Genomic DNA, 11912 nt, shown 5'->3' with positions numbered 1-11912 from the left:
TTACACCAATATGACCTAAACGGCAGTGCCACAAATAAGTTGCACTATCATTATTAACTTTGTATCTTTTGGTTTTCAATATTATGAATATGTGTATCACTACGATCGAGATCCAATGAACTATTTTCATTGGGTGTGTGACCATATAAGGTTTTATTCATGTAAACAGTACAACAATTTATTCTTTTACTTAAATGAATAACCGTATTACAATAAACATGACCAAATCATATTCATGCTCAACGCAAACACTAAATAACACTTATTTAGGTTCAACACTAATCCCGAAAGTATAGGGAGTATGCGATGATGATCATATCAATCTTGGAACCACTTCCAACACACATCGTCACTTCACCCTTAACTAGTCTTTATTCTGCAACTCCCGTTTCGAGTTACTAATCTTAGCAACTGAACTAGTATCAAATACTGAGGGGTTGCTATAAACACTAGTAAAGTACACATCAATAACATGTATATCAAATATACTTATGTTCACTTTGCCATCCTTCTTATCTGCCAATCACTTGGGGTAGTTCCGCTTCCAGTGACCAGTCCCTTTGCAGTAGAAGCACTTAGTCTCAGGCTTAGGACCAGACTTGGGCTTCTTCACATGAGCAGCAACTTGCTTGCTTTTTTCTTGAAGTTCCCCTTTTTCCCTTTGCCCTTTTCTTGAAACTAGTGATCTTGTCAACCATCAACACTTGATGTTTTTTCTTGATTTCTACCTTCATCGATTTCATCATCATGAAAAGCTCGGGATTCGTTTTCGTCATCCCTTGCATACTATAGTTCATCACGAAGTTCTACTAACTTGGTGATGGTGACTAGAGAATTCTGTCAATCACTATATTATCTGGAAGATTAACTCCCACTTGATTCAAGCGATTGTAGTACCCAGACAATCTGAGCACATGCTCACTAGTTGAGCGATTCTCCTCCATCTTTTAGCCATAGAACTTGTTGGAGACTTCATATCTCTCAACTCGGGTATTTGCTTGAAATATTAACTTCAACTCCTGGAACATCTCATATGGTCCAGACGTTCAAAACGTCTTTGAAGTCCCGATTCTAAGCCGTTAAGCATGGTGCACTAAACTATCAAGTAGTCATCATATTGAGCTAGCCAAATATTCATAACGTCTGCATCTTCTCCTGCAATAGGTCTGTCACCTAGCGGTGCATCAAGGATATAATTCTTCTGTGCCGCAATGAGGATAAACCTCAGATTACGGATCCAATCCGCATCATTGCTACTAACATCTTTCAATACAATTTTCTCTAGGAACACATCAAAATAAACACAGGGAAGCAACAACGCGAGCTATTGATCTACAACATGATTTACAAAATACTACCAGGACTAAGTTCATGATAAATTTAAGTTCAATTAATCAAATTACTTAAAGAAATCCCACTTAGATAGACATCCCTCTAATCCTCTAAGTGATCACGTGATCCAAATCAACTAAATCATGTCCGATCATCACGTGAGATGGAGTAGTTTCATTGGTGAACATCACTATGTTGATCATATCTACTATATGATTCACGCTCGACCTTTCGGTCTCCGTGTTCCGAGGCCATATCTGTATATGCTTGGCTCGTCAAGTATAACCTGAGTATTCCGCGTGTGCAACTGTTTTGCACCCGTTGTATTTGAACGTAGAGCCTATCACACCCGATCATCACGTGGTGTCTCAGCACGAAGAACTTTCGCAATGGTGCATACCCAGGAAGAACACTTCTTGATAATTAGTGAGAGATCATCTTAAAATGCTACCGTCAATCAAAGCAAGATAAGATGCATAAAGGATAAACATCACATGCAATCAATATAAGTGATATGATATGGCCATCATCATCTTGTGCCTGTGATCTCCATCTCCGAAGCACCGTCATGATCACCATCATCACCGGCATGACACCTTGATCTCCATCGTAGCATCGTTGTCGTCTCGCCAATCTTATGCTTCCACAACTATCGCTACCGCTTAGTGATAAAGTAAAGCATTACAACGCGATTTTCATATGGCTCCCGCCAGTTGCCGATAACTCGGTTACAAAACATGATCATCTCATACAATAAAATTCAGCATCATGTCTTGACCATATGACATCACAACATGCCCTGCAAAAACAAGTTAGACGTCCTCTACTTTGTTGTTGCAAGTTTTACGTGGCTGCTACGGGCTTAAGCAAGAACCAATCTTACCCTACGCATCAAAACCACAACGATAGTTTGTCAAGTTGGTGCTGTTTTAACCTTCGCAAGGACCGGGCGTAGCCACACTCGGTTCAACTAAAGTTGAAGAAACTGACACCCGCTAGCCACCTTTGTGCAAAGCACGTCGGGAGAACCGGTCTCGTGTAAGCGTACGCGTAATGTTGGTCCGGGCCGCTTCGTCCAACAATACCGCTGAACCAAAGTATGACATGCTGGTAAGCAGTATGACTTATATCGCCCACAACTCACTTGTGTTCTACTCGTGCATATAACATCAACACATAAAACCTAGGCTCGGATGCCACTGTTGGGGAACGTAGTAATTTCAAAAAATTTCCTACGCACACGCAAGATCATGGTGATGCATAGCAACGAGAGGGGAGAGTGTAATCTACGTACCCTTGTAGATCGACAACGAAAGCGTTTGGTTGATGTAGTCGTACGTCTCCACGGCCCGACCGATCAAGCACCGAAACTACGACACCTCCGAGTTTTAGCACACGTTCAGCTCGATGACGATCCCCGAACTCCGATCCAGCAAAGTGTCGGGGAAGAGTTCCGTCAGCACGACGGCGTGGTGACGATCTTGATGTACTACTGTCGCAGGGCTTCGCCTAAGCACCGCTACAATAATATCGAGGACTATGGTGGCAGGGGGCGCCGCACACGGCTAAGAATATGATCACGTGGATCAACTCGTGTTCTCTGGGGTGCCCCTGCCTCCGCATATAAAGGCTCAAGGGGGGGGGGGTGCGGCCGGCCTAGAGGTGGCGCGCCAGGAGGAGTCCTACTCCCTCCGGGAGTAGGATTCCCCCCAATCCTAGTTGGAATAGGATTCGCGGAGGGGGAAAAGAGAAAGGGGGGCCGGCCCCCTCTCCTTGTCCTATTCGGATCAAGGGAGGGGAGGGGCGCGTGGCCCATCTCCGGCTGCCTCTTCTCTTTTCCACTAAGGCCCACTAAGGCCCATATAGCTCCCGGGGGGTTCCGGTAACCTCCCGGTACTCCGGTAAAATCCCGATTTCACCCGGAACACTTCCGATATCCAAACATAGGCTTCCAATATATCAATCTTTATGTCTTGACCATTTCGAGACTCCTCATCATGTCCGTGATCTCATCCGGGACTCCGAACATCCTTCGGTACATCAAAACGTATAAACTCATAATATAACTATCATCGAAACCTTAAGCGTGCGGACCCTACGGGTTCGAGAACAATGTAGACATGACCGAGACGTGTCTCCGGTCAATAACCAATAGCGAGACCTGGATGCCCATATTGGCTCCTACATATTCTATGAAGATCTTTATCGGTCAGACCGCATAACAACATACGTTGTTCCCTTTGTCATCGGTATGTTACTTGCCCGAGATTCGATCGTCGGTATCCAATACCTAGTTCAATCTCGTTACCGCAAAGTCTCTTTACTCGTTCCGTAATACATCATCCCGCAACTAACTCATTAGTTGCAATGCTTGCAAGGCTTAAGTGATGTGCATTACCGAGAGGGCCCAGAGATACCTCTCCGACAATCGGAGTGACAAAGCCTAATCTCGAAATACGCCAACCCAACATGTACCTTTGGAGACACCTGTAGAGATCCTTTATAATCACCCAGTTACGTTGTGACGTTTGGCAGCACACAAAGTGTTCCTCCGACAAACGGGAGTTGCATAATCTCATAGTCATAGGAACATGTACAAGTCATGAAGAAAGCAATAGCAACATACTAAACGATCGGGTGCTAAGCTAATGGAATGGGTCATGTCAATCAGATCATTCACCTAATGATGTGATCCCGTTAATCAAATAACAACTCTTTGTTCATGGTTAGGAAACATAAGCATCTTTGATTAAGGAGCTAGTCAAGTAGAGGCATACTAGTGACACTCTGTTTGTCTATGTATTCACACATGTATTATGTTTCCGGTTAATACAATTCTAGCATGAATAATAAACATTTATCATGATATAAGGAAATAAATAATAACTTTATTATTGCCTCTAGGGCATATTTCCTTCACTTTATGCTTCATATTATTATCCAATGATGTGTTGCCATCCTATGACGTCTGAGTAGATTTTTGTTGTCCTATCGGTGGTTGATGAATTGCTATGATTGATTTAATTTGCTTGTGGTTATGTTGCTCTCCTTTGGGGCCCATCATATGATTGCGCGTGTGGATCACACCCTAGGGTTAGTTGTATGTTGATAGGACTATGTATTGGAGGGCAAGAGTGACAGAAGTTTCAAACTAGCATAGAAATTGATGCATACGAGATTGAAGGGGGACCAATATATCTTAATGCTATGGTTGGGTTTTACCTTAATGAACATTAGTAGTTGCGGATTCTTGCTAATAGTTCCAATCATAAGTGCATAGAATTCCAAGTCAGGGATGACATGGTAGCTGTGGCCTCTCCCACATAATACTTGCTATCGGTCTAGTAAAGTAGTCAATTGCTTAGGGACAATTTCGCAACTCCTACCACCACTTCTCCACGCTCGCTATATTTACTTTATTGTTTCTTAATCTAAACAGCCCCTACTTTTTATTTATGCAATTTTTATTATCTTGCAAACCTATCCAACAACACCTACAAAGTACTTCTAGTTTCATAATTGTTCTAGGTAAAGCGAACATCAAGCATGCGTAGAGTTGTATCGGTGGTCGATAGAACTTGAGGGAATATTTGTTCTACCTTTAGCTCCTCGTTGGGTTCGACACTCTTACTTATCGAAAACTGTTGCAATCCCCTATACTTGTGGGTTATTAAGACCTTTTTCTGGCGCCGTTGCCGGGGAGCAATAGCGTGGGGTGAATATTCTCGTGTGTGCTTGTTTGCTTTATCACTAAGTAATTTTTATTTGCTGTTCTTAGTTGTTCTTTATCTTTAGTTATGGATATGGAATACGAAATACCAAAAAAATTAGGTGTACTTTCTGCTCATGGAGATGGGGAACCTCCTAAAACCCTCGATGCTGGTTATGTGAAAGATATTATGTACTACTTTAAGAATCTTGAGAAAACCCTATTCAATTATGTAATGGGAGTAACGTTGGATCAACATGAATACTTTAGGGATTATCGCTTGACACAAAAAGGAAAACTATTATGGGATCAAATTCATATATTGAAGTGGTATGCTAGACAACTATGCTCGGAATATGATTATACTTGTTGCTCTAGGATGAATGCTCCACACCTTCCCTTTTCATGCAAATTTAATGATAATAAAACCTTAGCTTCTTATGCTAATGGTATGATTACTATGATGTGGAACAAATAGAAGAATTTGTTGCTTTTATGGGTGCTTTTGAAATTGAATCTATGTTTAAAGAGTTTGAAGATTTTGATGATGCTTGTTATACACTACTAGGAAAAGGCCTACTAGTGGCGCACCTGTTTTGCCTACTAATGGCGCACTACAGGTGCGCCACTATTAGCACGTCATTAGTATTTTTTACTAATGGCTAATGGCGCACCTGTGGTGCGCCATTAGTATAGCCCACGGTGCGCTATTAGTATGCCTCCCAGGGGGCCATATTTACCCATGTGCTTTGGCATACTAATGGTGCACTTGTGGATGATGCGCCATTAGTGTGCTCTGGCTTACTAATGGCGCACTATGTGGTGGTGCGCCACTAGTATGAATATTAGGTATTATTTTTTTCTTTTCTGATATTTTCACAGGTTACAAAATATATTATTGGACAGAATATAGCTAGCACCACGCAGCAACAGCAGATTCATCAAATACAATAGAAGATTAGTCTCCGAATACAATTCATCATATTAGTCTCCGAATTTAAAATACAGAACAAAGTTAGAACATTACAAGTCTCGAAACCGCGAGTAGCGAGTTTGTCTTCACATTACAAGTCGATATCGATCATCTAAACTACCATCACATAGAAGAGAGTTGCGGTCATCACGATGAGCATAATCGCGATGAAACTGGTCTTCATCCGGTTCCTCCAACGCTCCCTCCTCTCTCCTGCTAGATAGCGCGCGTATCTAACTTCCGCCTCCGCCCTAATGGTGTACCCTTTGTAACTGTTACCGCTGAAACGGTGAACCTGTCTCCGACACTCCTCCCAGTCATCGTAGACTCCAGGAACCTTACCCTTGTACACGACATACGACGGCATCTCTATGCACTAGCCAAACAAAATGTTAGTAGCAATTCACAGAAAATACATAAGCAATATATAAGTATGCAACAAAAGGATTAGAAGAGAAAAGCAACACATTAATAGCATTGATTACATCTAAGTTGAACGACTGTCCAAACCAAAGAGACATACAAGTTCATTAAAGTTTAATTACAACATGAGCCAATCGATGTTTCAGAACTACACATAACATCACTACTTTCGACTCGACTCAAGGGACCGGAGCGTGGATGAAGCCGCCGTCTCTCGTGATGGTCATGAAATCGCGGGCGTTGTCAGCCTGCATTTGTAGTGTTGTGTCTATCTCACCGTTGGACGGTTGATTTCTGAGGTTGAACTGCCCCGAGGTACGAAGGACATCTTGATGGATGATTTCCGCAAACTCCGACTGGATGCGAAAGAATTCTTGTCTGATGTCCGCGTCCTGGATTGCCGACAAGCTCGCGGCCCAATCTTTGAGATTATTTGGTAGCAGAAGGTGATTATGGCCCCGTACGATCGCCCACATGTGATGGAGGGCGTAGTAGGCATCCTTCTGACCGCCAGGCGGCTGCTTGACGTAGCAAAACGTCGTATTGTGGGCGAACACGTGCTTGCCGTACTTACGAACTGGCCTGGTGAAGGTGCCTCCAGATTTGGCGTAGCCGGGGAGAACATCATCAAGAACTTTCTTGATATTTGTGTAGTCTTTCTTCGACTGACGGTCCAAGTCGAAATACGTGGCCATGGAATATTTTGGGCTTAAGAGGATGAGTGTGCAATGTGTGTCACTGCACAAAACACGGAATGTTAGAAAAAAAACGATCGGAATCTAAGAAATCATATGTTACGGGGCGGTTGAGGGGACGACTTACTCGGGAAAGTAAGGCATGAGGAAGTTATCCTTATATGGGTTTGCCAAAATGACACCTTCGAGGTAAGAACTCGCGACTTGCCAGTCCCCAGCGCTGCCCAAGATCTTGGCACGCATGTAGAAGGGGTCGACTATCACGATGTCCGGGGTCTTGTCTCTAATGATCCGCATCTCCATACTCAGCGAAAATAGCCGAACGAAGGTGTAGTGCAGCGGATGAAGGTTAAACATAGCGAAGATGTCATCAAACCGCAGGACGATCGTACCCCCGATGGAGTTATCCACAAAGCCCTTGCCCTCTGGCACCTTGGCCACAAAAACCGGGTATGCCACGTCATTCTCTCTGAGACGCCACTTCTCCAAAGAAAGAACACTGTCATGCAGACTCCGTATAGCACCGGTTGCAGCATTGAGCATATTAGTCGGTAGCATCGGCCTACCCGCCACATGCACCCTCCTCGAGATATCCTTAGGTGAAGGTGGCCCGTCCTGAGCACGGATCGTACTCGGTGCCGGCTGGCTCACACCCTTGTTACTCTTTCTTTTCCGTCCCTTCTTCTTCTGCTGCTGTAATGGGACCGAGTTCTGCTCACAGACTGCCTTCTTGAGTGTGTTGGGGCTGATAATATTTCGCACCTCGGCTATCTGAGGCTCGGTGAAGTCGGCAGCTGGAGGCGTCTCCTGAGAACTGAACGCCCGACGACACCTGTTGCAATTGGGTTTCTCCACGGTACCAGCTAGATCGCGATCGTCTTTTGTAGGGTTGGGTTCTTGAGAAGGAGGCCCCAAGAATTCCTGATCGTACCCATGTTCGGCAAAGTACTTATCGACGTTGGTAAATGTACCATCGTCGTTGTCGTCGTCCGGATCCTGTGCCATATGCATGTTCGGATCCTGTGCCATAGGGATGTCCGGCATGTCCGGTAGCGTTGCGGCGGTCTTGCCATGGCTTGGCGCCTGCACGACTGGCGGTGTTGTCTTTGGGGTGGTGTCCCCCGTCCCCAAACGAATCTGGCTCTTCGGCCAAAGCAGGGGCCAGCTTAGGCAGGCGCTGAGGGTCATCAGATCATCTTCCTTGGCCCCGGCGGGTCGAATCGGAGGTAACAACTCGTCGCAGCCTGGCAGCACCCGAACCAGTTGAACCCTATACACGGTGGGTGGCATCGGATTACTGTGGAACACGGGGTTGCCCGGTTGAACGATTTTTCCCTTGGCGACATCAACCAACTCGTCGTTCACGAAGTGCAGGAGAGTGCACGGAACGTCGGCGGCGCCCTGCGAAAACATGTAGGGCGTCAGGGATACCCAGTCAAAGGCAAGGAGATGAAGTCCTCGGCCAAGAACCTTAATTAGTTACCGTGATGATGGCGTCGAGCTCGGCTAATGTCGAGGCACCGCCAACGGCGGGCGTGCAACTGACGGAGGGCCGCTTGCTACCGAGGTGCCGGCCGGCGTACACCCGGGTGCATTAAGCTCCAATGCCCGTGCCGGCGTCGGAGACACCAATACCGCCTCCGCCGGAGACACCAATGGTGCCGCCTGCGCGTTGTGCGAGTTGCTGGCCGTGAAGCTGGGAATCGAGGGCGGCCCCTGTTGGCCGCCCGCAATCCACGTCGTCAACCCATGAATCAAGGTAGGAATAATGCCGGTGAGCGTCAATCCCAGTTGTTGTTGCACTTGCTCTTGGACAATCTCCAGAATCCGTGCCACTTGTGCCTTGAGTTCTTGAACCTCGCGCAACTGGCTTACCGAGCTGGTCTTTCTCTCCTTTCGCCCACCAGCGTTATAGTATGACGACCATTTTGTGGACAAGCCTTTGCCGACCACACGACCAGCTAACGACGGCTTACTGAGCTTATCCTTGTTTTTCATTATGTTCAACACCCTATTTAGAGTGCTGTCCCAAGGGGTGCTCTGAGATGACCCCGCGCTACTGCTTTCAGTCTCCTTCACTAGAACACGCTCAAGCTCCCTAGTCTTCGGATCCGTGGTAAGCTCCTTTGTTACCGGGTCCTCCTTGTACCGAACTCTGACATAGTTCCTGGTTTGCTTGTCACGGTATTTCTCGAAGCAGGGCGGTAGACCTTGCTCGACACGTTCCGCGTCCTCCTTGTCCCATATAGGCTCCGCCACTCTGTAACCGTCGGGACCGAGTTTGTGTTCCCCTAAGTTCAACTCCCGCATTTCTTTCCCCCACTGACTTGATTTGGAGGTTGCATTGCTCTCGCACTTGATCTTGAACTCCTTGTAGTCATCTTCGTTGATCGAAGGATTTTTCGCCTTGATCTTCTCATAACTATCACCTTTGTCAATCATTCTCTTCACCGCGCTTCTCCAAGTAGACAGGGCCGAGCTCATCGTTGATGTCTACTACACAACCTTCTTCTTGTAGACGTTGTTGGGCCTCCAAGTGCAGAGGTTTGTAGGACAGTAGCAAATTTCCCTCAAGTGGATGACCTAAGGTTTATCAATCCGTAGGAGGCGTAGGATGAAGATGGTCTCTCTCAAGCAACCCTGCAACCAAATAACAAAGAGTCTCTTGTGTCCCCAACACACCCAATACAATGGTAAATTGTATAGGTGCACTAGTTCGGCGAAGAGATGGTGATACAAGTGGTATATGGATAGTAGATAAAGGTATTTGTAATCTGAAATTATAAAAACAGCAAGGTAACAAGTGATAAAAGTGAGCGTAAACGGTATTGCAATGCTAGGAAACAAGGCCTAGGGTTCATACTTTCACTAGTGTAAGTCCTCTCAGCAATACTAACATAATTGGATCATAAAACTATCCCTCAACATGCAACAAAGAGTCACTCCAAAGTCACTAATAGCGGAGAACGAACGAAGATATTATGGTAGGGTACGAAACCACCTCAAAGTTATTCTTTCCGATCAATCCGTTGGGCTATTCCTATAAGTGTCACAAATAGCCCTAGAGTTCATACTAGAATAACACCTTAAGACAGAAATCAACCAAAACCCTAATGTCACCTAGATACTCCAATGTCACCTCAAGTATCCGTGGGTATGATTATACGATATGCATCACACAATCTCAGATTCATCTATTCAACCAACACAAAGGACCTCAAAGAGTGCCCCAAAGTTCCTACCAGAGAATCACGACGAAAACGTGTGCCAACCCCTATGCATAGGTTCATGGGCGGAACCCGCAAGTTGATCACCAAAACATACATCAAGTGAATCACGTGATATTCCATTGTCACCACAGATATCCACGGCAAGACATACATCAAGTGTTCTCAAATCTTTAAAGACTCAATCCGATAAGATAACTTAAAAGGGGAAACTCAATTCATTACAAGAGAGAAGAGGGGGGAAGAGAAACATAAGATCCAACTATAATAGCAAAGCTCGCGATACATCAAGATCGTATCAAATCAAGAACACGAGAGAGAGAGAGATCAAACACATAGCTACTGGTACATACCCTCAGCCCCAAGGGAGAACTACTCCCTCCTCATCATGGAGAGCACCGAGGTGATGAAGATGGCCACTGGAGAAGGATTGCCCCCTCCGGCAAGGTGCTGGAACGGGTCTAGATTGGATTTCGGTGGCTACGGAGGCTTCTGGCGGCGGAACTCCCGATCTATTGTGCTCTCCGATGTTTTTAGGGTATATGGAGATATATAGGCGGAAGAAGTACGTCAGGGGGGCCACAAGGGGCTCACGAGGGTGGAGGGCACGCCCAGGGGGGTGGGCGCGCCCCTGCCTCGTGACCTCCTCGCAGATCCCCCGACGTGCACTCCAAGTCTTCTGGGCATCTTTCCTTCCAAAAATGAGTTCCGTGAAGTTTCAGGTCAATTGGACTCCGTTTGATTTTCCTTTTCTTCGAAACCCTAAAATGGGGTAAAAACAGAAACTGGCACTGGGCTCTGGGTTAATAGGTTAGTCCCAAAAAATGATATAAAAGTGTATTATAAAGCCCATAAACATTCAAAACAGTAAATAATATAGCATGGAGCAATCAAAAATTATAGATACGTTGGAGACATATCAGCATCCCCAAGCTTAATTCCTGCTCGTCCTCGAGTAGGTAAATGATAAAAACAAAATTTTTGATGCGGAGTGCTACTTGGCACAATTTCAATGTGATTCTTCTTAATTGTGGCAAGAATATTCAGATCCATAAGATTCAAGACAAAAGTTCATATTGACATAGAAATAATAATACTTCAAGCATACTAACTAAGCAATTATGTCTTCTCAAAATAACATGGCCAAAGAGAGCTATCCCTACAAAATCATATAGTCTGGCTATGCTCCATCTTCACCACACAAAATATTTAAATCATGCACAACCCCGATGACAAGCCAAGCAATTGTTTCATACTTTTGATGTTCTCAAACTTTTTCAATCTTCACGCAATATATGAGCGTGAGCCATGGACATAGCACTATAGGTGGAATAGAATGGTGGTTGTGGAGAAGCCAAAAAGGGAGAAGATAGTCTCACATCAACTAGGCATATCAACGGGCTATGGAGATGCCCATCAATAGATATCAATGTGAGTGAGTAGGGATTGCCATGCAACGGATGCACTAGAGCTATAAATGTATGAAAGCTCAAAAAGAAACTAAGTGGGTGTGCATCCAACTTGCTTTCTCATGAAGACCTAGGGCATTTTGA

This window comes from Triticum urartu, chromosome 2A (genome assembly GCF_056163025.1).
Source record: "Triticum urartu cultivar PI428250 chromosome 2A, HENAU_Tu73, whole genome shotgun sequence".
In the NCBI taxonomy this organism is placed as follows: Eukaryota; Viridiplantae; Streptophyta; class Magnoliopsida; order Poales; family Poaceae; genus Triticum; species Triticum urartu.
The sequence above is the reverse complement of the archived record's forward strand: the minus strand, read 5'-3'. Positions refer to the sequence as shown.